The 26,392-nt window shown below is 44.2% G+C and overlaps 1 pseudogene; it reads left to right on the plus strand.

Moving 5' to 3' along the window:
- LOC120019366 overlaps window positions 1–26,392 on the plus strand; it is a 75,665-nt pseudogene that overhangs the window by 30,970 nt on the left and 18,303 nt on the right.

The following is a 26,392-nucleotide window of genomic DNA, read 5'->3' on the forward strand; positions in this document are numbered from 1 at the left end:
CAGATTTACCTCATTTTGTACTGTATTGTGAGCATGATCATCTTCTCCTTTTCCCTGATCCTGTGATTCTAATGCTGATCCCTTATTGATGTCACTTGTTAAATCCACTTCAATCAGTGTAGATGAAGGGGAGGAGACGGGTTAGGTCACAATATGCCCTTATATGGAGCTTGATGTCACAGATTAAAGTTTTTTTGGGGGGGGAGAAGGAGCTGATAGAGTTGATAGTTAGGCATATTGCAGGTAAAGATAGTTATGCAAAGTGGAAAAAGAGATGGCAGCAAGCTAGTGTTCGGTCCCTGGATGCACTTTATACAGAAAATCAAGGGAAGAAGGCACAAAAGGTCACTGTTTTCCAATAAAAGATACAGAGAGATGCAGAAGATTGTTAGTAGCAGTTTGAAATGGTAAATATGATGTAAATACTACTGCAGCCAACCTTGCATCGCTGCTTGTGTCTAGCAAGTGCCTCAGCAACAATGCATATGAACGAGATGGTCAATCTGAAATGATGGGGACAGAAAACTGAAGGATACTAAAAGATACAGCTGTTACTACTGTATTTCCAAATCAAATGTTATTTATCACGTGCCGAATACAACAGGTGTAGACCTTACAGTGAAATGCTTACTTACAAGCCCTTAACCAACAATGCAGTTAAGAAAGTAGACTTAAGAAAGTATTTACTAAATAAACTAAACAACATTTAAAAAAACAATAAAAAAATAATGAGGCTATATACAGGGGGTACCTGTACCGTGTCAATGTGCAGGGGTACAGAGGTAAAGTGACACTGCATAGATAATAAACAGCGAGTAGCAGCAGTAGTGTAAAAACAAAGTGGGGAGGGGGGGGGGGGGGGGGGGGGGGGGGTCAATGGAAATAGTCCGGGTGGCCATTTGATTAATTGTTCAGCATTATTATGGCTTGGGGGGTAGAAGCTGTTGAGGAGCCTTTTGGTCCTAGACTTGGCGCTCCGGTACCGCTTGCCATGCGGTAGCAGAGAGAACAGTTTATGACTTTGGTGACTGGAGTCTTTGACAATTTTTGGGGGCTTTCCTCTGACAAAGCCTCTGACACCTGGATCTGGCGCAGTGTCAAAATACAAAGGCGTGTTTTTCAGGACCCTGTCTTTCAAAGATCATTCGTAAAAATCCAAATAACTTCATAGATCTTCATTTTGAAGGGTTTAAACACTGTTTCCCATGCTTGTTCAATTAACCATAAACAATTAATGAACATGCACCTGTGGAACGGTCATTAAGACAATAACAGCTTACAGACGGTATGCAATTAAGGTCACAGTTATAAAAATTTAGGACACTAAAGAGGCCTTTCTACTGACTCTGAAAAACACCAAAGAAAGATGCCCAGGTTCCCTGCTCATCTGCGTGAACGTGCCTTAGGCATGCTGCAAGGAGGCATGAGGACTGCAGATGTGGCCAGGGCAATAAATTGCAATGTCTGTACTGTGAGACGCCTAAGACAGCGCTACAGGGTGACAGGCGGACAGCTGATGGTCCTCGCAGTGGCAGACCATGTGTAACAACACCCGCACAGGATCGGTACGTCTGAACATCACACCTGCAGGACAGGTACAGGATGGCAACAACAGCTGCCTGAGTTACACCAGGAACGCAGAATCCCTCCATCAGTGCTCAGAATGTCCGCAACAGGCTGAGAGAGGCTGGACTGAGGGCTTGTAGGGATGTTGCAAGGCAGGTCATTCCTGCAGGCTCAACCTGACATGACCCTCCAGCATGACAATGCCACCAGCCATACTGCTCGTTCTGTGCCTGATTTCCTGCAAGACAGGAATGTCAGTGTTCTGCCATGGCCAGCGAAGAGCCCAGATCTCAATCCCATTAAGCACGTCTGGGACCTGTTGGATCAGAGGGCTAGGGCCATTCCCCCCAGAAATGTCCAGGAACTTGCAGGTGCCTCGGTGGAAGAGTGGGGTAACATCTCACAGCAAGAACTGGCAAATATGGTGCAGGCCATGAGGAGGAGATGCACTGCAGTACTTAATGCAGCTGGTGGCCACACCAGATACTGACTGTTTATTTTGATTTTGACCCCCCCTTTGTTCAGCGACACATTATTCCATTTCTGTTAGTCACATGTCTGTGGAACTGGTTCAGTTTATGTCTGTTGTTGAATCTTGTTATGTTAATTTCTACAATGTAGAAAATAGTAAAAATAAAGATAAATCCTTGAATGAGTAGGTGTGTCAACTTATGACTGGTACTGTGTATTTTTATTAACAGCTGCATTGGACCTTTTTAAAGGAAGATAAGATATGTTCACCTCTCTCCCTCTTTCTGTTTGTTTCAGTTTAGAAAGCTCATCATTTAGACAGATTTCAGTTGAATTTTATGTTCAAATGTTCAACAGTTTTTAAAATAATTCTCTTCAAAATGTTTCCAACTGTGTGACCTCAAGCACATGCCAGCAATGATTATGGTTCATGTGTGTAATAATATGTGAGTGGGTCCGGAAGGAGGCAATCATGTGTAGAGGCTTACTGACAAGAAGACGTTGTGTACCTATGTCCGTGGGTCACAGTATAATTCCTTTCTCTCTGCCTCTCTTTGAAGGTCACTTAGCATTGGAAAAGAGCTACATGGCTGATCAGGTATAGAGAGGCTGTCAGGCCAGGGTAATGTAAATTACCAAATGTTTTGTCTATGGTGAGTTATCCCTTCAGGTTTTAGACAGGCCATGGAACCAATCATATACTTTGACCTGAGGCAAATGGAGACGACAGGTTTAGGACCTATTCATAGAAAGGTGGGCAAGGGAGAAGGGAGGGGGACTGAGGAGCAGGAGACAAGAGAGGGGACGTGGGGGGGGTTAGAGGGGGAATGAAGGAGGGAAATTAGAGGATATGAAGATGAGAGTACGAGGGAGAAGAGAGGAGAGCGAAAGAGAGAAAATAAGAAAGGAGATTCTCTTAAGGGCTCGTCTGTGTTCTTGGACCAACTCAGTAGCCTTGTGGTTGGTGTCAGTGGCCTGCTTGTCACTCAGCATAAAGGAGATAGATAGGGGGTAATGCCCTGCGATAGACTAGTGTACTGTTCAGGGGGTGTACTTGTACATCAAGCTGCCTCATGCTATAGAAAACGGAGATAGGCTCTTGCTGCTATGAGCCAAGGCTACTTTACTTACTTACGTTCTCTTAACTATGAAGTATTGCTGGTTGTCATCTGACGTCATGAGATGTCTTACCTAAAGCATCTTCAGAGAAGAGGAGTTTGTACCAGTGCTTCCTTATTAATCTCTACTGAGGTACATCTCAGATGTTGAGTATGAAGCATTGTTAGATGTTTCCTGCGTGATCATGTCTTGATTCGTGTGTATGTGTGCTACTGCATCCTCGAGACAGTATAAGTGAATCCTTTGTCAGACTGGGTTTAGGACAATGCGGTGGGAAAGGAGAGGATGTGAAGAGGATAGTGGGAGGGAGATGAGAGGAGAGCAAAAGGGAGAAAAGAGGAAAGGAGATTATCTTAAGCGCTTGACTATGTTCTCTGTGTGCAGTGTTTCCCCTATATTCATTTAGCAGCAGCGCACCGAATAGAATTGGTTGGCGATGTCATTAAATCAAGAGATCAAATTAAACTGTCCTCGATTTTCCGATAAGTTTCAAAGGAAGAGAGAATATTCAAATGTTCATGCATTTGAGTAATTGTCCTTTAGATTTCCATCCATTTGGTGACAGATTTTCATGCGAATATAAAATAAATCTGCCTAAAAACTATTTGTGCATTTTCCCACCAGAGATGTGTTTCCATCAAATTGACTTGTTGCGGGAAAGGCTCGGTGTGATGACGTAGTGCACATAAAAATACATTCCCATGTACCGAATAAGTTAAATGGGTTTTCATCGCATTTTCAACTCTACTGATGGTTGTCACTAAAAATGTAGCATTATAAAGCAAATGTGCCCACTCTGGTCTAGCGTACAGCTCGCAAATACAGTTTGGGTATAGCCTACATGATGAGATTATTATGGATAAAAGAGTAATATTATTTTTATTTATCAAACGGCAGCCAAGCATCGATCATCATGTCACCAGGATAAGACCCTTGATATTTGTTGGAAAGGGGCATCAAACTCATCACCTTGCACTTTCACCAACCTGTGAAGTTCAAAATGTATTTCATCTGTAGGCTAAACCTGCATGCTTTCCTGAGTCGTGGTGGGAGGACCATGCAACATATCATCGTGTGACTCCAAGTTTACTTTGATATGATGGTTATTATATCAATATTTGCGCCATTTCTTGCATAATACATTTTACCGTCACAAAAAGATCCCACTCGCATAAAAGGTTTGTATGGAAACCTAATTATAATCGTAAAAATGTTTCTCTAGGAAGACCCCACCCGTCTTACACCCCCCAGTTCTACCTCTACCACCGCTGTTGAATAAACACCTGAAGGAAACACTGGTGTGTTGAGTATGAAGTATTTAAAAAATATCTGGGTGTTGTATCTTATTGTACAATAACTGATCAAAGTGTTTATGTTTTATCAGTGTTATTTCCTGATAGTTGCTGGTTAAAAATACACTCTACACAGTAGGGGTGTGAAATTGTGATCCTTAACGTTAAGAAAAATCCCTAACCAAAAAGTAAACCGCATATTGGGTCAATTTCAGCAACAACTAAGAGTGTTGAGACACGAGGCTCAACTTCTCCCCTGTTTTGGTGCGCTGGCTACCACTCTATGAACAGTGTGGCGTACAGGTATTGTGTGTGACTGTGTGAGAGCGAAGTGTTGCATCTCGCTCATCTCAATATCCTAGCCTATTCATTGATGATATGCCCTGCTTTACGGAAGTTGCGAAAAATTTCAGGGCAAGAAATTGCGGGATACACCATTCCATTGCTAGAGACAGCTTTTGATTGCCGATAAATGGGCCTAGTGCACGGTTCTGACTGTCTGCCTGGTGGCCGACCTGCCTATACTGTGCCACTCCCCTCTCCGTCCTTTGCTAGCTTGCAGTTTCCTGTGTGATCACGTCTTGATTGGTGTGTGTGCTACTGTGTCCTCGAGGCTTAGTATTAAGTGATTCCTTTGTCTGACTGGGTTTAGTAGCCAATTAATTTCTAACAAGGTTATTAGCTTGGCAGCTTCAATCTTGTAATGGAAAAACCCATCACGGGCTCACTACCGGTACTCAAGGTTGAGTTACCATAGTGATTTTCCCTTATTAATCCGTAATTCCTGCCTTTCTGACATCGTTTTCTTAATCCGGTATTCCTGCCTTTCTGACATCATCCTTTTTTCCCCCCGATTCTCTATATTGTTGTCCAAATCACACTCACAATCACTGCTACTGGAAAAGACTCCTCGGCCAGTCAGGACAGGTCAATTAAGACAATCTCATTATCAAGTGATAAGCTGCCAATATCTGGTATTGTGTTTTCACTATTAATGTGCTGTGTTTCTAACAGGGTTGATTAGGACAGAAACACATGTTAACAACTGGGATTACAAATGTGAAAAAACTGGAGAGTGATGGCACTGTGTCTAAATGTAATTATAAACAGGGGTTCGAGCCCTGAATGCTGATTGGCTGACAGCCGTGGTATATCAGACCATACACTACAGGTATGACAATTTTTTTATTTATTTCTGCTCTAATCACATTGGTAACCAGTTCCAGCAGCATCTGGTCTCCCATCCAGGTACCTACCAGGACCAACCCTGCTTAGCTTCAGAAGCAAGCCAGCAGTGGGATGCAGGGTGGTATGCTGCTGGCTGTAACACATCAAAATGTGGATTAAGTCAAGGGGTATGAATACTTGACGACACGGTATACAGTTGCGGCCAAATATATTGGCACCCTTGACCTTTTCTTAAATAATTCTATATTTTCTACTAAGACATTTAACAACACTTTGTCTCCACGCGTTATTGGATTTTCAACATTGCAGAACCAAATGTATTTTTAGTAACTTAAGTTTACTATTTTAATTTATAAAATAAAGACAAATGGCATGAACAAAATTATTGGCACCCCGGAGCTAGTACTTGGAAGCACAGCCTTTGGCCAGGATAACTGTAGCCACAAGGGGAAAGAGGATACCTAGTCAGATGCACAACTGATTGCATTCAACCGAAATGTGTCTTCTGCATTTAACCCAACCCCTTTGAATCAGTGAGGTGTGGGGGGGCTGCCTTAATGGACATCTACTTCATCGGCACCCAGGGGTTAGTTGTTGGGGGTTAACTGCCTTGCTCAAGGGCAGAACATCAGATTTTTCCACGTTGCCGGCTCTGGGATTCGAAACAGTAACCTTTCGGTTACTAGCCCAACACTCTTAACCACTAGGCCACATGCCGCCCTTGCTGAGCTCGCTCTACCTACTGGCAATTTGGCCGCTTTTCAGCAGCAAACTGCTCTCATTCTTCAATGTTTGATGGGTGCCCTCTGTTAAAAACTGCTGTTTTTAGCTCTCACTATAGGTTATGGATGTGATTCAGATCTGGACTCTTCTCTGACCACTCCAGAACAGTCCAATGTTCCTTCTTGAAACATTCCAGGGTGCTTTTGATGTTTGTTTAGGGTTGTTGTCCTGCTGGAAGGCCCACAACCTTTAACAGAGAGACAGATTTTGGACACATTGCACTCTAAAACACCTTGATAATCGGCTGATTCCATGATGTCTTGCACACATTCAAAATCCCCAGTACCAGAGGCAGCAAAGCAACCCCACAGCGTTATCTAACATTTCCCATGTTTGATTGTGGGCAGGGTGTTCTTTTCTTTGAATGCTTCATTTATTTATTGTATTTGGCAGAAACTGTATATAGGGTTCGCTGGAGATGCACTGTTGAGGCCATTTGCTTCACTAGGAGCTAAAGGAATAAGTAAGTTAAGATCTATTTCTATATGTATATCAAGTCTATGTCTCTCTCCTGCAGGTGAGGGCGAGTAGTAATGCTGAGGCTGCGAAGAGGTGTTTGGCGACCATAGAGGAGTGTGCTCGTACCAGGGAGGGGAACCTGCTGGAGCTGGCTGTGGAGGCTGCCAGAGCCAGGTGAGGAACTAGTATACTTCGCTAGTCCCATAGTCAGCAACCCTGTGCCCATTGTCACTTTAAAGGAAACTTTGGCAGTATGATTTGAATAAGTAAGCAAACAATATAATAGAATACCAGGTAAGTATCGGTGTAAAGAGCACTGTAATATAAAGCGCTACCATGACAGATATGTGGATGTTTTTCCTACTAAAGATGAATGTACAGACTGTAAATCACTCTGGATTAGAGCATCTGATAAATTGACTAAAACATAAATATGTCTAAATGAATTGCCCTTGAAGGAAATTTGTTTTGCACATGCATAAAAGACCTGTAACGTGTGCGCTGGCAGTCGGAAAGCAAGTTCAGGGAGTGCATAATTTAATAAACAAATGAACAAAACAAGTAACACAAACAAGAAACAGAAACAATGACACCTGGGGAAGGAACCAAAGGGAGTGACATATATAGCGCAGGTAATCAAGGAGGTGATGGAGTCCAGGTGAGTGTCATTATGCGCTGATGTGCGTACCGATGGTGACAGGTGTGCACCATAACGAGCAGCCTAGTGACCTAGAGGCCGGAGAGGGAGCACACGTGATAAGATTGACTATTCATTATACCCAAAGTGGGAACATGATATGCCCAACAATAATACAAGCAATTCATCCAACTTTAGCTGAGTAAAAGGTAAATGCATCTACACAAGTAACACTGGTCTTGTGAATGACCACATATCCCTTCCTCTGTTGCGAAGCATCATAAAGAACAGCTGGATTGAAAGTTATTTATGTGGCTATATAAAGCAATAGGTTAGAACAGGAACAGGTACAGTTGAAGTCGGAAGTTTACATACACTTATGTTTGAGTAATTAAAATTTGTTTTTCAACCACTCCACAAATTTCTTGTTAATATACAGTGTGTGTAAATGAGGTAAGATTAGGGAGGTAATGTAATAAATAGGCCGTAGTGGCGAAGTAATTACAATATAGCAATTAAACACTGGAGTGATAGATGTGCAGAAGATGAATGGGCAAGTAGAGATACTCGGGTGCAAAGGAACAAAAAAATAAATAACGTTATGGGGATGAGGTCATTGGAATGGGCTATTTACTAATGGGCTATGTACAGGTGAAATGATCTGTGAGCTGCTCTGACAGCTGTTGCTTAAAGTTAATGAGGGAGATATGAGTCTCCAGCGTCAGTGATTTTTGCAATTCGTTCCAGTTATTGGCAGCAGAGAACTGGAAGGAAAGGCGGCCAAACGAGGAATTGGCTTTGGGGGTGACCAGTGAAATATACCTGCTGGAGTGCGTGTTACGGGTGGGTGCTGCTATGGTGACCAGTGAGCTGAGATAAGGTGGGTTTTTACCTAGCAAAGACTTATAAATGACCTGGAGCCAGTGGATTTGGCGACGAATATGAAGTGAGGGCCAGCCAACAAGAGCATACAGGTAGGTGGGTGGTATATGCGGCTTTGGTGACAAAACGGATGGCACTGTGATAGACTGCATCTAATTTGCTGAGTAGAGTGTTGGAGGCTCGGTAGGATAGTCCGTTTTACGAGGGTATGTTTGAGTGAAGGATGCTTTGTTGCGAAATAGGAAGCCATTTCTAGATTTCATTTTGGATTGGAGATGCTTAATGTGAGTCTGGAAGGAGTGTTTACAGTCTAACTAGACACCTAGGTATTTGTAATTGTCCACATATTCTAAGTCAGAACCGTCCAAAGTAGTGATGCTGGATGGTCGGGCGGGTGCGGGCAACGATCGGTTGAAGAGCATGCATTTAGTTTAACTTGCATTTAAGTGCAGTTGGAGGCCACGGAAGGAGAGTTGTATGGCATTGAAGCTCGTCTGGAGGTTAGTTAACACAGTGTCCAAAGAAGGGCCAGAAGTATACAGAATGGTGTCGTCTGCGTAGAGGTGGATCAGAGACTCACCAGCAGCAAGAGCGACATCAATGATGTATACAGAGAAAAGAGTCGGCCCGAGAATTGAACCCTGTGTCACCCCCCATAGAGACTGCCAGAGGTCCGCACAATAAGCCCTCCGATTTGACACACTGAACTCTGAGAAGCAGTTGGTGAACCAGGCGAGGCAGTCATTTGAGAAACCAAGGCGGTTGAGTCTGCCGATAAGAATGTGATGATTGAGTCGAAAGCCTTGGCCAGGTTGATGAATACGGCTGCACAGTATTGTCTTTTATCGATGGTGGTTATGATATCGTTTAGGACCTTGAGCGTGGCTGAGGTGCACCCATGACCAGCTCTGAAACCAGATTGCATAGTGGAGAAGGTACGGTGGTATTCGAAATGGTCGGTGATCTGTTTGTTAACTTCTACTTGCACACAATCCCGGATCCGGGAGCACCCCCATCAGTAAAAAAGCTGACTAGCATAGCCTAGCATAGCGTCACAAGTAAATACTAGCATCTAAATATCATTAAATCACAAGTCCAAGACACCAGATGAAAGATACACATCTTGTGAATCCAGCCATCATTTCTGATTTTTTAAATGTTTTACAGGGAAGACACAATGTAAATCTATTAGCTAACCACGATAGCAAAAGACACAACTTTTTTTTCCCACCATTTTTTTCCTGCATAGGTAGCTATCACAATTTCGACCAAATAAAGATATAAATAGCCACTAACCAAGAAACAACTTCATCAGATGACAGTCTGATAACATATTCAGGTATAAATCATAGTTTACCATTGCAGCCACCATCACAACTCTCACCAAAGCAACTAGAATAACTACAGAGACCAACGTGAATTACCTAAATACTCATCATAAAACATTTATGAAAAATACACAGCGTACAGCAAATGAAAGACAAAGATCTTGTGAATCCAGCCAATATTTCAGATTTTTTAAGTGTTTTACAGCGAAAACACAATATAGCATTATATTAGCTTACTACAATAGCCAACCACACAACAGCATTGATTCAAGCCAACAATAGCGATAACGAATAAACCAGCAAAAGATATTCATTTTTTCACTAACCTTCTCAAACTTCTTCAGATGACAGTCCTATAACATCATATTACACAATACATATAGAGTTTGTTCGAAAATGTGCATATTTAGCGGCACAAATCGTGGTTATACAATGAGAATAGTAGCCAAGCTGCCAACAATATGTCGGGAGAAATCTTGGGAGAGGCACCTAATCTAATCATTAACTAATCATAAACTTGACTAAAAAATACAGGTTGGACAGCAAATGAAAGATACATTAGTTCTTAATGCAATCGCTGTGTTAGATTTTTAAAATTAACCTTACTACGACATACAGCGTGTGTTAAAGCGAGACCGCACCGAAATTAATGGCGGAATATGAGTTTTACATTTTTCAACAGAACAACGAATTAACATCATAAATAGTTCTTACTTTTTGATGAGCTCCCATCAGAATCTTGGGCAAGTTGTCCTTTGTCCAAAAGAATCGTTGCTCGGTTGTAGATTGTCGCCTTCAACTTTGGAATTAGCAGTAAACATTAGCCATGTGGCCCAGACGTGCCCAACTCACCAGAACGCAGCACAAATAAATACCCGAAAATCGCAATATACTGATATAAACTGATATAACTCGGTTTAAAATAACAACATTATGATGTCTTTAACACCTATATCGAATAAAATCAGAGCCGGATATATCTAAGGGCTATAACGGGAGCTTTCTAGAACGCCATCCTGAGGTCTGTCTTGCGTCATGGCGAACGAAGGAAAGAGAGGACCCCACGTTGCCAGCCCATTTATAAGGCCTCAGATCTGTCTAGCAACTCCATTCCAATTCTCACTATTTGCTGACATCCAGGGGAAGGCGTATGCAGTGCATCTCAACCAATAGAAGACATGCAAATTAATAAACTGACCTCAGAACAGCCTGCAGATTTCAGATTTCTCACTTCCTCATAGGAAAATTGCTCCAACTAGAGTTCTGTTTTACTCACAGATATAATTCAAACGGTTTTAGAAACTAGAGAGTGTTTTCTATCCAATAGTAATAATAATATGCATATTGTACGAGCAAGAATTGAGTACGAGGCAGTTTAATTTGGGAACGAAATTTTTACAAAGTGCAAACAGCACCCTCTATTGAGAAAAGGTTAACTTGGCTTTCGAAGACCTTAGAAAGGCAGGGTAGGATATATATAGGTCTGTAACAGTTTGGGTCTAGAATGTCTCCCTCTTTGAAGAGGGGGATGACCACAGCAGCTTTCCAATCTTTGGGGATCTCAGACGATACGAGAGGTTGAACAGGCTAGTGATAGGGGTTGCAACAATTTCGGCGGATAATTTTAGAAAGAGAGGGTCCAGATTGTCTAGCCCAGCTGATTTGTAGGGGTCCAGATTTTGCAGCTCTTTCAGAACATCAGCTATCTGGATTTGGGTGAAGCAGAAATGGGGGAGGTTTGGGCAAGTTGCTGTGGGGGGTGCAGGGCTGTTGACCGGGGTAGGGGTAGCCAGGTGGAAAGCAAGGCCAGTCGTAAAAAAAAATGCTTCTTGAAATTCTCAATTATCGTGGATTTATCAGTGGTGACAGTGTTTCCTAGCCTTAGTGCAGTGGGCAGCTGGGAGGAGGTGCTCTTATTCTCCATGGACTTTACAGTGTCCCAGAACTTTTTAGAGTTTGTGCTACAGGATGCACATTTCTGTTTGAAAAAACTAGCCTTTGCTTTCCTAACTGCCTGTGTATATTGGTTCCTAACTTCCCTGAAAAGTTGCATATCGCGGGGGCTATTCGCTGCTAATGCAGTACGCCACAGGATGTTTTGTGCTGGTCAAGGGCAGTCCGGTCTGGAGTGAACCAAGTGCTATATCTGTTCCTGGTTCTACATTTTTTTGAATGGGGCATGCTTATTTAAGATGGTGAGGAAAGCACTTTTAAAGAATAACCAGGCATCCTCTACTGACGGGATGAGGTCAATATCCTTCCAGGATACCCGGGCCAAGTCGATTAGAAAGGCCTGCTTGCTGAAGTGTTTTAGGGAGCGTTTGACAGTGATGAGGGGTGGTTGTTTGACCGCAGACCCATTACGGATGCAGGCAATGAGGCAGTGATTGCTGAGATCCTGGTTGAAGACAGCAGAGGTGTATTGAGAGGGCAGGGTGGTCAGGATTATATCTATGGTGCTGTCAAGACAACTGGGAACTCAGAAAAATACTAGGTCAAATATTGATGTCAGTGATCTTAGGTCGGAAAGTCTGAGCTCTAGAAAGAGGCCTGAGTTCCCGAGTTGGAATTCCGAGTTGGATGACCGTTGAAAAAGATTTCCCATTCGGAGCTTGTTTATTTCCGAATGCCCAGTTGTCTTGCATGCACTGAAGTCGGAGATTTCCAAGTTCCAGTGTTAAGTGCGTTTTCTGGTTGAATTTTTGATTATTAAGGTTAACCACATTACAATGATTTTGAGATACAAAGTCGATATTATAATATACATAATTTTTTGTATATATAATTTTTTTCTCAGGATTATGGATTTTCTCCCGCAACCCCATTTTCATTTCAGGCGACCCATAGTTTGGGAACCACTGGCCTATGACATTGGGCTACACTACAACTCGTCTTGCACTGCACAGAATATCAGATCTCAACAATGATTGGAAAAATGTTTAAAATTACCATTAGGCTTAGGCTACCACATCGTTATAATATAGATATTTTCATAAGTGCTACGTGAGAGGTTGGAATATCGGACTGACAAACAAAAAAATCTAAATTGGTGGTGTTTGAATTTGTTGTGATGTGGTTCTCAATCAGAGGCAGCTGTCTATCGTTGTCTCTGATTGAGAGCCATACTTAGGTAGCCTGTTTTCCCACTTTTGTTTGTGGGTGGTTATTTTCTGGTTAGTGTTTGTTGCACCTGTCAGAACTGTTTGCTGGTCGTTTTTTTTCTTCTTTTTTTCCAGTGATGATCCATGGCACGAAGCCTCCAGTGATGATCCATGGCAAGAAGCCTCCAGTGATGATCCATGGCACGAAGCCTCCAGTGATGATCCATGGCACGAAGCCTCCAGTGGTGATCCATGGCACGAAGCCTCCAGTGGTGAGCCATGGCACGAAGCCTCCAGTGGTAAGCCATGGCACGAAGCCTCCAGTGATGATCCATGGCACGAAGCCTCCAGTGATGATCCATGGCACGAAGCGTCCAGTGATGATCCATGGTAAGAAGCCTCCAGTGATGATCCATGGCAAGAAGCCTCCAGTAATGATCCATGGCACAAAGCCTCCAGTGAAGATCCATGGCATGAAGACTCCAGTGAGGAGTTATGGCACGAGGCCTCCAGTGAAGATCCATGGCACGAAGCCTCCAGTGAGGAGTTATGGCACGAGGCCTCCAGCGTCGCCCTCTAGTCCGGAGCCTCCAGCGTCGCCCTCTAGTCCGGAGCCTCCAGCGTCGCCCTCTAGTCCGGAGCCTCCAGCGTAGCCCTCCAGTCCGGAGCCTCCAGCGACTCCCTCCTGCCCGGAGCAGCCAGAGTCTCCCTCCTGCCCGGAGCAGCCAGAGTCTCCCTCCTTTCCCGGAGCAGCCAGAGCCTCCCGCCTGTCCGGCGCTGCCAGAGCCTCCCGCCTGTCCGGAGCAGCCAGAGCCTCTCTCCTGTCCGGCGTTGCCAGAGCCTCCCGCCTGTCCGGCGCTGCCAGAGCCTCCCGCCTGTCCGGCGCTGCCAGAGTTTCCCTCCTATTCGGGGTCCGTTGTAAGGGTCCCCAGTCCACGCTGCACTTTGGTCCTCCTCTCCTTCTCCCGACAACTTTCGTTACAGTGGGACATGATTGTTTGGTTGCGGGCCAAAATGGCCAAAATGCGGGACTGTCCTGCACAATCCAGGACGAGTGATCCCCCTACAAGTATGGAATCCCACAAGGCTAGCCACCATAAAATAAAGCTGTAAAACAGATGGAAAAGTAAAGACGCTTTTCTTATCGTAGCGGATGGTGGCTAGTCTCGTATTACACTTCATAGGACTTTTAAACCATTTAATTCAGCAGCAATTGCATACTTTAACTTGATTATACATGCAATTAAAAATAACATTTAATATACATTTTATTACTGTATATGAAATCAAAGGAGACATGGGTAAATTTGATGGAAAATGGGCTAAATAAAAAATGGCCCATTATTCCCTATGTAGTGCACTGCTTTTGTCTAGAGCCATATAGTATGTGAGATGGTAGTGTTTCCTCTGCAGTCATTTATATGTGACACTGCGCCATGGCAAAATCATTTCCGTCCAGGAAAGGCGGTAGAACTAATCAGTTGGACTGGCCTTTGATTTCCATAGTTTCCATAGCATGTTTTTTCACTGGACCTCCTATGTGTGCACGTGCTTGCGCATTCCACATTTTTTTACATGAGTGTTATACTTAAGCAATAAGGCCCGAGGAGGTGTTGTGGTATATGGCCAATAAACCACGGCTAAAGGCTGTTCTTACGCACGACACAACGCGGAGTACCTGGACACAGCCCTTAGCTATGGTATATTGGCCATATGTCACAACCCCCCGAGGAGCCTTATTGCTATTATAAACTGGTTACCAATGTAATTAGAGCAGAAAACTAAACGTCTTGTCATACCCATGGTATACGGTCTGATATACCATGGCTTTCAGCCAATCAGAATTCAGGGCTCAAACCAGCCAGTTTATAATAAAAACCATAGGCAGCTCAGGAGTTTCAAGTTTGGGGAAGCTTACAATTTATCCTACCATTTCTACCGATCTGTGTGCCAGTTCTACACATTTTTATATGCTAATTTTTGTGAAACTTTAATTTCAATAATAACGTTTTTGTTTCTCAAAATCACTGTCACGTGGTTCATCATAAAAATCTGAAGACAAACAATAAAAATCGAAAAAGTTCAAATTCAACTAAGGTGAGAGCACCAGCCTCTGCCATATGGACACATTGATACACTGATCTATTGGCGGCTAAAGAAATGAGTGCATAGAACTCAGATATATTCTATAGGCCAATGCAGCAGTAAACCTATAACTTCATTGTCAACTAAGTAAAATACATAGACGTAAAGTAGAAAAATTAAAACAGTAGGAAATATTTCATTCATCTCTAGTCTACTTGTCTGCCTCCCTTTCTATCTGTCTTGAATTGAGCTATTGCTAGTGAAGTGCAACATTATACCAAATCATCAACTGGGTCGCCTCAAAGCTGTCGCTAGCTAACTTGCAACATTATATCAACTAGCCCACAGAGTTTCCAGCTCCAGTGAGCTCTTGATAGACAGCTGTTTTTGTATGACGTTTCCACTGTATATATGGAATCATCAGATCATGATATTTTGCTCTTTCACACCGAGGCTTGGTGATTATCAAGGCCAGGAGTGTTGGAAAGATTTTACAAGTACTGAGGAACTATCATTTGCAATGGAAGTTAAAAAAATAACTGAGAAGCTCAGCTTATTTCGTGGTGGACGTGGTGATTTATGACAATCAGAAATCAGACATTGCCAAATGGGCACTTTCCTCCTTTTGCACACAGCAGGCCAGCAGGCCAGGTAAGCCTACTTGTGTGTGTCCTCAGGCACGTGCGCTCCCTCAACATTATCAGGAAAGAGAAACCAGACATGCTCAAGCGCTCCAAACAAAAGACAATGAAAACATTTACAAAACTCGTAATGGTTATGAAATAAATCAAAACTTGTTTCTCACAAGCGTAGCTGGTTGTGAACTCCGCAAACAGTGTTTCCAGTCCGAGAATGAGAACGGTAAATGACTAATTAAGTAATACATGCATTGACAGAAATGAATGAATGTACCCAAATGTTTACAAAAAAAAACCTGATATCACATTTACATATGTATTCAGACCCTTTACTCACTACTTTGTTGAAGCACCTTTGGCAGCGATTACAGCATCGAGTCTTCTTGGGTTTGACACTACAAGCTTGGCACACCTGTATTTGGACAGTTTCTTCCATTCTTCTCTGCAGATCCTCCCAAGCTCTGTCAGGTTGGATGGGGAGCGTGGCTGCCCAGCTATTTTTGGGTCTCTCCAGAGATGTTCGATCGGGTTTAAAGGTCATGTGCTTAGGGCCGTTGTCCTCTTGGAAGGTGAATCTGCGCCCCAGTCTGAGTCTCTGGAGCAGGTTTTCATCAAGGATCTCTCTGTTACTTTTCTCCGTTCATCTTTGCTTCGATCCTGACTAGTCTCCCAGTCCCTGCCGCTGAAAAACATCCCCACAGCATGTTGATGCCACTACCATGCTTCACCATAGGTATGGTGCCAGGTTTCCTCCAGACGTGACGGTTGGCATTCAGGCCAAAGATTTCAATCTTGGTTTCATCAGACCAGAGAATCTTGTTTCTCATGGTCTGAGATTCTTTAGGTGCCTTTTGGCAAACTCCAAGCGGGCTGTCATATGCCTTTTACTGAGGAGTGGCTTCCATCTGGCCACTACCATGAAGGCCTGATTGGTGGTGCTGCAGAGATGGTTGTCCCTCTGGAAGGTTCTCTCATTTCCACAGAGGAACTGTAGAACCATCGGAATCTTGGTTACCTCCCTGACCAAGGCCCTTCTACCCCGGTTGCTCAGTTTGGCCGGGCGGTCAGCTCTAGGAAGAGTCTTGGTGGTTCCAAACTTCTTCCATTTAAGAATGATGGAGGCCACTGTGTTCTTGGGGAACTTCAATGCTGGAGACATTTTTTGGTACCCTTCTCCCGATCTGTGCCTCGACACAATCCTGTCTCGGCGCTCTACGGACTATTTTTTTCGACCTCATGGCTTGGTTTTTGCTCTGACATGCACTGTCAACTGTGGGACCTTATATAGACAGATGTGTGCATTTCCAAATCATGTCCAATTAATTGAATTTACCACAGTTGAACTCCAATCAAGTTGTAGAAACATCTCAAGGATGATCAATGGAAACAGGATGCAAATGACCTCAATTTTGATTCTCATAGCAAAAGGTATTTTGTAAATAACGTATTTCTGTTTTTTATTTGTAATGAATTTGCAAACATTTCTAAAAACCTGTTTTCACTTTGTCATTATGGGGTATTGTGTGTAGATTGAGGCCAATTTTTTTATTTTATCAATTTTAAGATAAGGCTGTAACATAACAAAATATGGAATTCCTTCTGTATTTTACTTAACTAAAGTTACTTTTAAAAAGTAGTTCACTACATGCAAACTACTTTGTGAAAAATTATCATAATTAAATTTGAATTGTCATAGACTACAAATTGCAACAACAGATCTCTCTGGAGTCAGATGTTAACATAATGTGTAACTTAGCCTATTAAACACACACACAAAAATTTAAGTGAGAATTAGGCAGATCTGATGCTGAACAAGAAAGAAAATGATTGCCTCCATTACCAATATTTTCTTTTTGCAAAAAAAGCTGTGTGTAGATCCAGTAATTAGCCACACTGCTACAATGCAAAAAAGTCATTAACAACTAAATACACTACCAAGATTTCTACCAAGCTACAGCAAAATGTTGTTAAATTACTTGTTGAACTACATGTAGTTCACTACTCCCCAGCACTGCGTATACAATCACCTAAGAAATACATAACAGCATTTTTCTTTGAACCCAGGACTCCCCTGCGATCAGTGCAGTGCAATTGTTATTGAATGGACTATCCTGGTTAAATAAATAAAGTAAGCTGAAAAGGCAGGGAGTATTGAAAGGAGAGCTTGTAAAAAACCCTGCTTATATATAGTGGGGTCCGGAATTATTGGATCCCTTGATTAAGATGAGAAAAAAGACTGTATAAAATAAATAATACAAATACTGAGCTATATCGTATGCTCACATTTAAAAAATATATATATTTTACACTAATACAATTGTTCAGCTAAAGATATTTAGTTTGACAAGTAATAATAAATAAAATAGGTGGCAAAATGATTGGCACCCCTGTTTTCAATACTCTAGCACCCTCCCTTTGCGAAGATAATGACGCTGAGCTTTTTTCTAAAATGTTTTATGAGGTTGGAGAACACATTGGGAGGGATCAGACCATTCCTCCATAAAGAATCTTTCCAGATCCTTGATATTATTTGTCTGCGCTTATCGACCAGCCTCTTCAATTCAAACCACAGGTTTTCAATCGGGTTCAAGTCCGGAGATTTCCATTGCAAAATGTTGATTTTTGTGGTCAATTAACTTCTTGCGAATATAGGGGGTGCTGTTTCGACATAGCATAAATTCGTCTCCAGATTAAACTGCCTAGTACTCAATTCTTGCTCGTACAATATGCATATTATTATTATTATTGGATAGAATACACTCTCTAGTTTCTATAACCGTTGGAATTATGTCTCTGAGTGGAACAGAACTCATTCTACAGCACTTTTCCTGCCAGGGAGTGAGATTTCAGAAATCTTGGTCCCTGTTCCCAGTTCAGTTTTTAAGTCCCTGTGAATCCTATGGGGCTACAAACACTGCCTACGCCTTCCTCTAGATGTCAGTAAGTGGTGACAATTTGAATGGAGTCGATTGCGCAATCAGGGACTTTATAAAAGACAGAAAGGCGGAAGGAGCTTTCTTTTCTTCAATGCGCTCGACGCACGATGGACGTCGGACTGGCCTCTTTCCAAGCTTTGGTTTAGCCAGTAATATATCGCCGGTCATGTTTTTACTCGTTATAGGTGTTAAAAACATCATAAGGTAGTTAATTTAAACCGTTTTATAGCAATTTATATCCGTTTAGTGCGATTTTGAGGCATTTCTTTGTGACGCACTTTGAAGAGTTGGACACTTTTCCTGTAGATGCCGAACGTTAGTGGCCATTTCGACGGGACAAGAGGACATCTTTCGACCAAAAGACGATTAGACCGGAGAAAGGATACATTGCCCAAGATTCTGATGGAAGATCAGCTCATAGTAAGAACTATTTATGATGATAAATCGTTGTTCTGTAGAAAAATGTTAAACGCATATTCCGCCATTTTCTTTGGGGTAGCTTCGCTTTGGCGCACCCGGTATTGCACAGTAAGGATAATTTAAAAAATGTAATTCAGCGATTGCATTAAGAACTAAATTGTCTTTCAATAGCTGTCCACCCTGTATTTTTTTGTCAAGTTTATGAATATTTATTCATTAGACTAGATCACTGTCCAATATGGCGCCCGACATTTTCAGGCCAGTTTTGCTACTATTCTCATTGTATAACCACGTTTTTTTGTGGCTAAATATGCACATTTTCGAACAAACTCTATATGTATGTTGTAATATGATGTTACAGGAGTGTCATCGGAAGAATTCTGAGAAGGTTAGTGAAAAAATTAATACATTTTGGTGGTGATAATGCTATCGCTCTTTTTGCCTTGAATCAATGCTCGGGTAACGTTTGCACATGTGGTATGCTAATATAACGATTTATTGTGTTTTCGCTGTAAAACACTTAGAAAATCTGAAATATTGTCTGAATTCACAAGATCTGTGTCTTTCCATTGCTGTGAGCTGTGTATTTTTAAGAAATGTTTTATGATTAGTAATTAGGTAATACACGTTGCTCTCTGTAGTAATTCTAGTCGCTTTGGGGAGATTTGTGATGGTGGCTGCAATGGCAAACTATGATTTATACCTGAAATATGCACATTTTTCTAACAAAACCTATGCTATACAATAAATATGTTATCAGACTGTCATCTGATGAAGTTTTTTCTTGGTTAGTGGCTATTTATATCTTTATTTGGTCGAATTGGTGATAGCTGGTGATGGAGTGAAAAAATAGTGGAGTAAGAAAAATGGTGTCTTTTGCTAACGTGGTTAGCTAATAGATTTACATATTGTGTCTTCCCTGTAAAACATTTTAAAAATCAGAAATGATGGCTTTATTCACAAGATCTGTATCTTTCATTTGGTGTCTTGGACTTGTGATTTAATATTTAGATGCTACTATTTACTTGTGACGCTATGCTAGCTATGCTAGTCAGTGGGGGGTGGTGGGGGGTGCTCCCGGATCCGGGTTTGGGAGGTGTTAGAGGTTAACCATTCTTTGTGGATTTGATTTGTGCTTGGGGTTATTGTCTTGTTGGAAGATCCACTTGTGGCCAAGTTTGGGACTCCTACAGAGTGTTGTTGACCTTAACAAGGGCACCAGGACCAGAATAAATAGCTCAGTATTTATTTATACAGTCTTTTTAGCTGATCTTTTTCAAGGGATCCAATAATCCCGGACCCCACTGTATGTGATTAAAAGAGAAGATTTGTTAAGACATGCTGTTGTGTATTCCCCAGATGTTCTGTAGGGGAGATCACGGATGCCATGAAGGCTGTGTTTGGGGAACATAAAGCCAGCACCAGAATGGTGAGTGGAGCCTATCGCAGCGAGTTTGGAGAGCATGAGGAGATCTCTACAGCACACAACCGGTAAAAGCAGAAGAGAATAATACTTAAAATTGTCTTCTCCTCTGCTCTGTTGTCAACCTCCTGAGTCTCACTATTGATATGATTTATTAATCTTCTCCCAGGGTGGTGGAGTTTAAGAAGCACGAGGGCAGAAACCCTCGTCTGCTGGTGGCCAAGATGGGCCAGGACAGGGGGGGCAAAGTTCATCGCCACGGGATTTGCCGACCTGGGATTCGACGTCGACATCGGACCGCTTTTCCAGGTGAACTTAGTAGCTAGCTACTGGACTTGGGAAATAAATACTCTTTCAATTCTCTTCAAGTCTTCAAAGAACAGGATAACTCCAGGACAGCGTGTGGAGATCAACTGAGGCAGGGATTCAAACAAAAGCAGATAAACAACCTGTGTACTGCGATTAAGTCGTTTACTGCGATTAAGTCGTTTACAGCGAATGTGATTTCTGCCATTGTCTGGGAAGTTGCCTTTATATTTAAATCTGTTGCTTTGCATAGGTTGTTTATTTGCTTTGGATTGAATCCTGGCCTCAATGTTGTTTTATTCATAACTTAACTAATTCTTACAGGTTACGGCAGTCAGTCATATATCAGCTATGCCAGGTATAACACAATGATCACGCTATGGAACTCAGTGTGCTAACAATGGACCTCTAACAAAGCAATGTTAACATGTGCAGACATACCACATAACACTCGTACGTGGAAAAATGTGGGCCATACCTCGGTAAAGCCTCCTTTCAAATGATTAAAGCTGTAATTCATCTGTGTCTGTGAGTCCTTCTGGTCCACTCCATGGAAGGTAAATACAACCAAAACATTCCCTACATAGGCATACCAACTTCAAAGCTGCATACCTGCCTGTTAAGCTACCGTTTCACCACTGTTTTCACAATAAGGCTATTCTCAGTCTTATGTTCTGTTATTGGTGCTCTAGTAGCTACTTCCCCTTAGGTAGACCTACTGTACCCTATAGTCCTGAGTTTCATTAGTAGGCAGCAGTCTCAACCTCTCTCTCCTAATCCCTCTCGCCTATCTCTCTCCTCTAGCCCCTCTTACTCTCTCGCCCAGTCCAGGAAGAGATGGGGGGGATAGAGAGGCATATGGACTATTAAGGTGAACGCTGATGAACAGTGCACTCTTTGCCAAAGGCAGGGGCATGATGCAGCGTAGCCTATACGGTAGAACGAGTATATAGCCTCTGTGGCCATTTCTGTAGCTTACAGGGCAACCAAATTTATGACAATTTCATGAGACAGACACTATTTACGTCATGCGTGTTTCCTATCAAATGGCCTAAATGTAACGGCAGTCTAAGTCGTCCTCCTCCTCAGACGAGGAGAGGCGAGAAGGATCTGAGGACCAATGTGCAGCGTGGTAATTTTCCATTATTTAATTCACACAAAACAAGACACTATACAAAATGACAAAAACAAACTAACCGTCACAGTCTTAGCTGGTGCAGACAAAACACAAAGACAGGAAACAACCACCCACAATCCCCAACACAAAACAAGCCACCTATATATGATTCTCAATCAGGGACAACGATTGACAGTTGTCTCTGATTGAGAACCATATTAGGCTGGACACAGAAACAGACAAACTAGACACAAAACATAGAATGCCCACCCCAACTCACGCCCTGACCATACTAAACAAATACAAAAACAAGGGAAAACAGGTCAGGAACGTGACAGAACCCCCCCTCAAGGTGCGAACTCCGGGCGCACCCCTAAAACTCAAGGGGAGGGTCTGGGTGGGCATCTGTCCGCGGTGGCGGCTCCGGCGCAGGACGAGGACACCACTCCACCATTGTCTTTATCCCCCTCCTTAGCGTCCTTTGAGTGGCGACCCTCGCCCCCGACCCTGGTCTAGGAACCTTCCCAAAGGTCCCTCCTAAATAGAGGAGATAACTCAGGACAGAGAGGTAGCTCCGGACAGAGAGGTAGCTCCGGACAGAGAGGTAGCTCCGGACAGAGAGATAGCTCAGGACAGAGAGGTAGCTCAGGACAGTGGGGCAACTCCGGACTGAAGGGCAGCTCCGGACAGAGGGGCAGCTCCGGACTGAAGGGCAGCTCCGGACTGAAGGGCAGCTCCGGACAGAGGGGCAGCTCCGGACTAATGGCAGCTCCGGGCTGAGGGACAGCTCATGACTGGAGGGCAGCTCATGACTGGAGGGCAGCTCATGACTGGAGGGCAGCTCATGACTGGAGGGCAGCTCATGACTGGAAGGCAGCTCATGACTGGCGGGCAGCTCATGACTGGCGGGCAGCTCATGACTGGCGGGCAGCTCATGACTGGCGGACAGCTCATGACTGGCGGACAGCTCATGACTGGCGGACAGCTCATGACTGGCGGACAGCTCATGACTGGCGGACAGCTCATGACTGGCGGGCGGCTCTGGCAGCTCCTGACTGGCGGGCGGCTCTGGCAGCTCCTGACTGGCGGGCGGCTCTGGCAGCTCCTGACTGGCTGGCGGCTCTGGCAGCTCCTGACTGGCTGGCGGCTCTGGCAGCTCCTGACTGGCTGGCGGCTCTGGCAGCTCCTGACTGGCTGGCGGCTCTGGCAGCTCCTGACTGGCTGGCGGCTCTGGCAGCTCCTGACTGGCTGGCGGCTCTGGCAGCTCCTGACTGGCTGGCGGCTCTGGCAGCTCCTGACTGGCTGGCGGCTCTGGCAGCTCCTGACTGGCTGGCGGCTCTAATGGCTCGGGACAGACGGGCGGCTCTAATGGCTCGGGACAGACGGGCGGCTCTAATGGCTCGGGACAGACGGGCGGCTCTGAAGGCTCGGGACAGACGGGCGGCTCTGAAGGCTCGGGACAGACGGGCGGCTCAGACGGCGCTGGGCAGACGGATGGCTCAGACGGCGCTGGGCAGACGGATGGCTCAGACGGCGCTGGGCAGACGGATGGCTCAGACGGCGCTGGGCAGACGGATGGCTCAGACGGCGCTGGGCAGACGGCCGACTCTGACCTGCTGAGGCGCACAGTAGGCCTGGTGCGTGGTGCCGGAACTGGTGGTACCGGACTGGAGACACGCACCTCAAGGCTAGTGCGGGGAGCAGGAACAGGGCACACTGGACTCTCAAAGCGCACTATAGGCCTGGTGCGTGGTACCGGCACTGGTGGTACCGGGCTGAGGGCACGCACCTCAGGGCGAGTGCGGGGAGAAGGAACAGTGCGTACAGGGCTCTGGAGACGCACAGGAGGCTTGATGCGTGGTGCCGGAACTGGAGGCACTGGGCTGGAGACACGCACCACAGGGAGAGTGCGTGGAGGAGGAACAGGGCTCTGGAGACGCACTAGAAGCCTGGTGCGTGGTGTAGGCACTGGTGGTACTGGGCTGGGGCGGGAAGGTGGCGCCGGATATACCGGACCGTGCAGGCGTACTGGCTCCCTTGAGCACCGAGCCTGCCCAACCTTACCTGGTTGAATGCTCCCCGTAGCCCGTCCAGTGCGGGGAGGTGGAATAACCCGCACTGGGCTGTGTTGGCGAACCGGGGACACCATACGTAAGGCTGGTGCCATGTACACCGGCCCGAGGAGACGTACTGGAGGCCAGATATGTTGAGCCGGCTTCATGGCACTTGACTCAATGCTCAATCTAGCCCGCCCAGTGCGGGGAGGTGGAATAACCCGCACCGGGCTATGCACACGTACAGGAGACACCGTGCGCTCTTCCACATAACACGGTGTCTGCCCGTACTCCCGCTCTCCACGGTAAGCATGGGAAGTGGGCGCAGGTTTCTTACCTACCTTCGCCACACTACCCTGCGTGCCACTTATGATTTAAACTCAGCTTGTTATTAGTGGTGGTCAGAAATCAGACATCCCCAAATTCACACTTTCTTACAGTTGCACGCAGCAGGCTAGGTAGCCTACTTTATGCATGCTCAGGCACTCGGTCAACATTAACAGCACAGAGAAACAAACCATACACACGCTCATATGGAGTGCTCCAAACAAAAGACAATGAAAACATTTATAAAACTCGTAAATTATGATATGAAATAAACCAAAAGAACAATTCCACTCCGAGAATGAGAATGGTAAATTACTAATTAATACATGCATTAACAGGAATTTATGTAACCAAATGACAGGGAAGGTAAAACTCTGTCATTCTGCCCCTGAGCAAGGCAGTTAACCCACTGGTCCCCGGGTGCTGAAGACGTGGATGTCGATTTTAGGCAGCCCCATGCACCTCTCTGATTCAGAGGGGTTGGGTTAAATAAGAAGCTAATGATCCTCTGTGGCTAAGTATTTTAAATGATTTTATTTATTTAAGGCAGGATTAATTATATACATTTGGTAAATTTATTTCAATTTACTTTAGGACACGCCGTCTGTCGTAGCTGATATTCAGAATAATCAAAATGATTTGTCTTTGTCAGGTATCAGGACTATAAAGCCAGTGCAACTGCCTGTTTTACTAATGGTAGGCTACCACATGGATAGGCATTCATTAAAGTGCGTTGTTGGCCGACACTGTATAGCCTAGGCTACTATTCTACTTTGCGAGGATAGGAGGAGTGCGTACATTTTTTTGTCTCACCTAGGGCGTCATATCAGCAAGGACCGTGTCTGCAAGCAATACATCAAAAGTAAAACAAAAAACAAAACCGTCATTACAAATGGCTAAGTGGCGTTTCAAAATATTGCAGCATCTTGCGATATGGAAACTGCGCATATTGCAATTTCGCTTAATATTTGGTTAGTTGTGCAGCCCTATGTCAAAAACACACTCTTCACTGGTGTCAACATTCATGGTTACTTTGAGTCATATGTCAGCATCACTATTGATCCAACACCTCAGGACTTCAGCCCGAGTACACACACACACACACACACACACACACACACACACACACACACACACACACACACACACACACACACACACACACACACACACACACACACACACACACACACACACACACACACACACACACACACACACACACAGAGCTAGAGTTACATGTCACTTTCATTACATTATCTGCTTAAATTTTTTCTAGCTTCTCTGATAAGTTTTAATTTGGTGCACAAGGACTCTTTTGAATAACATAGTATGAATATTGTCAAGCAACACATGACCCAATCCCTCAGTGATGATAATGTCCAGTATTGTCCTGTGTCTGTTTCTCTTCTCAATCATGTGTTTTGTATTCCACATTCCATTCAGACCAGATCAAACAGACCTGGGCCGTCTCAGCCTTGAAATGGGACGGCAGTAGGGTGGGCATTATTGGGATATCTAATGATATCATATATGGTTAGACCTTTTGTGCCCATTTGATTGCATTTTCTGGACTTTTCTGGTCATTTCCCCCCATTTTTTCCCTCTGAGACCTCATTAATGTATAGGTTATAGGCACTGAGCTAAAGGTTAGAGCTGCCGCTTCAAGGAGCGGGGCTCTAACCCATAAGCTAATAAGAAATCCCGCTATGCCCTCCGACAAACCATCAAACAGGCAAAGCATCAATACAGGACTAAGACCGAACCGGCTCCAACGCTCGGCAGATGTGGCAGGGCTTGCAAACTATTACAGACTACAAAGGGAAGCACAGCCAAGAGCTGCCCAGTGACACGAGCGTACCAGATGCACTAAATTACTTCTATGCTCGCTTCGAGGCAAATAACACTGAAACGTGCATGAGAGCAACAGCTGTTCCGTAAGACTGTGTGAGCACGCTCTCCGCAGCCGATGTGAGCAAGACCTTTAAACAGGTCAACATTCACAAGGCCGTAGGGCCAGATGGATTACCAGGACGTGTACTCCGAGCATGCGCTAATCAACTTGAAGTGTTTTCACTGACATTTTCAACCTATCCCTGTCTGAGTCTGTAATACCAAAATGTTTCAAGCAGACCACCATAGTCCCTGTGCCCAAGGAAGCGAAGGTAACCTGCCTAAATGATTACCGCCCCGTAGCACTCACGTTGGTAGCCATGAAGTGCTTTGAAGGACTGGTCATGGCTCACATTAACACAATCAT

This window comes from Salvelinus namaycush, chromosome 24, assembly GCF_016432855.1.
Source record: "Salvelinus namaycush isolate Seneca chromosome 24, SaNama_1.0, whole genome shotgun sequence".
Lineage (NCBI taxonomy): Eukaryota > Metazoa > Chordata > Actinopteri > Salmoniformes > Salmonidae > Salvelinus > Salvelinus namaycush.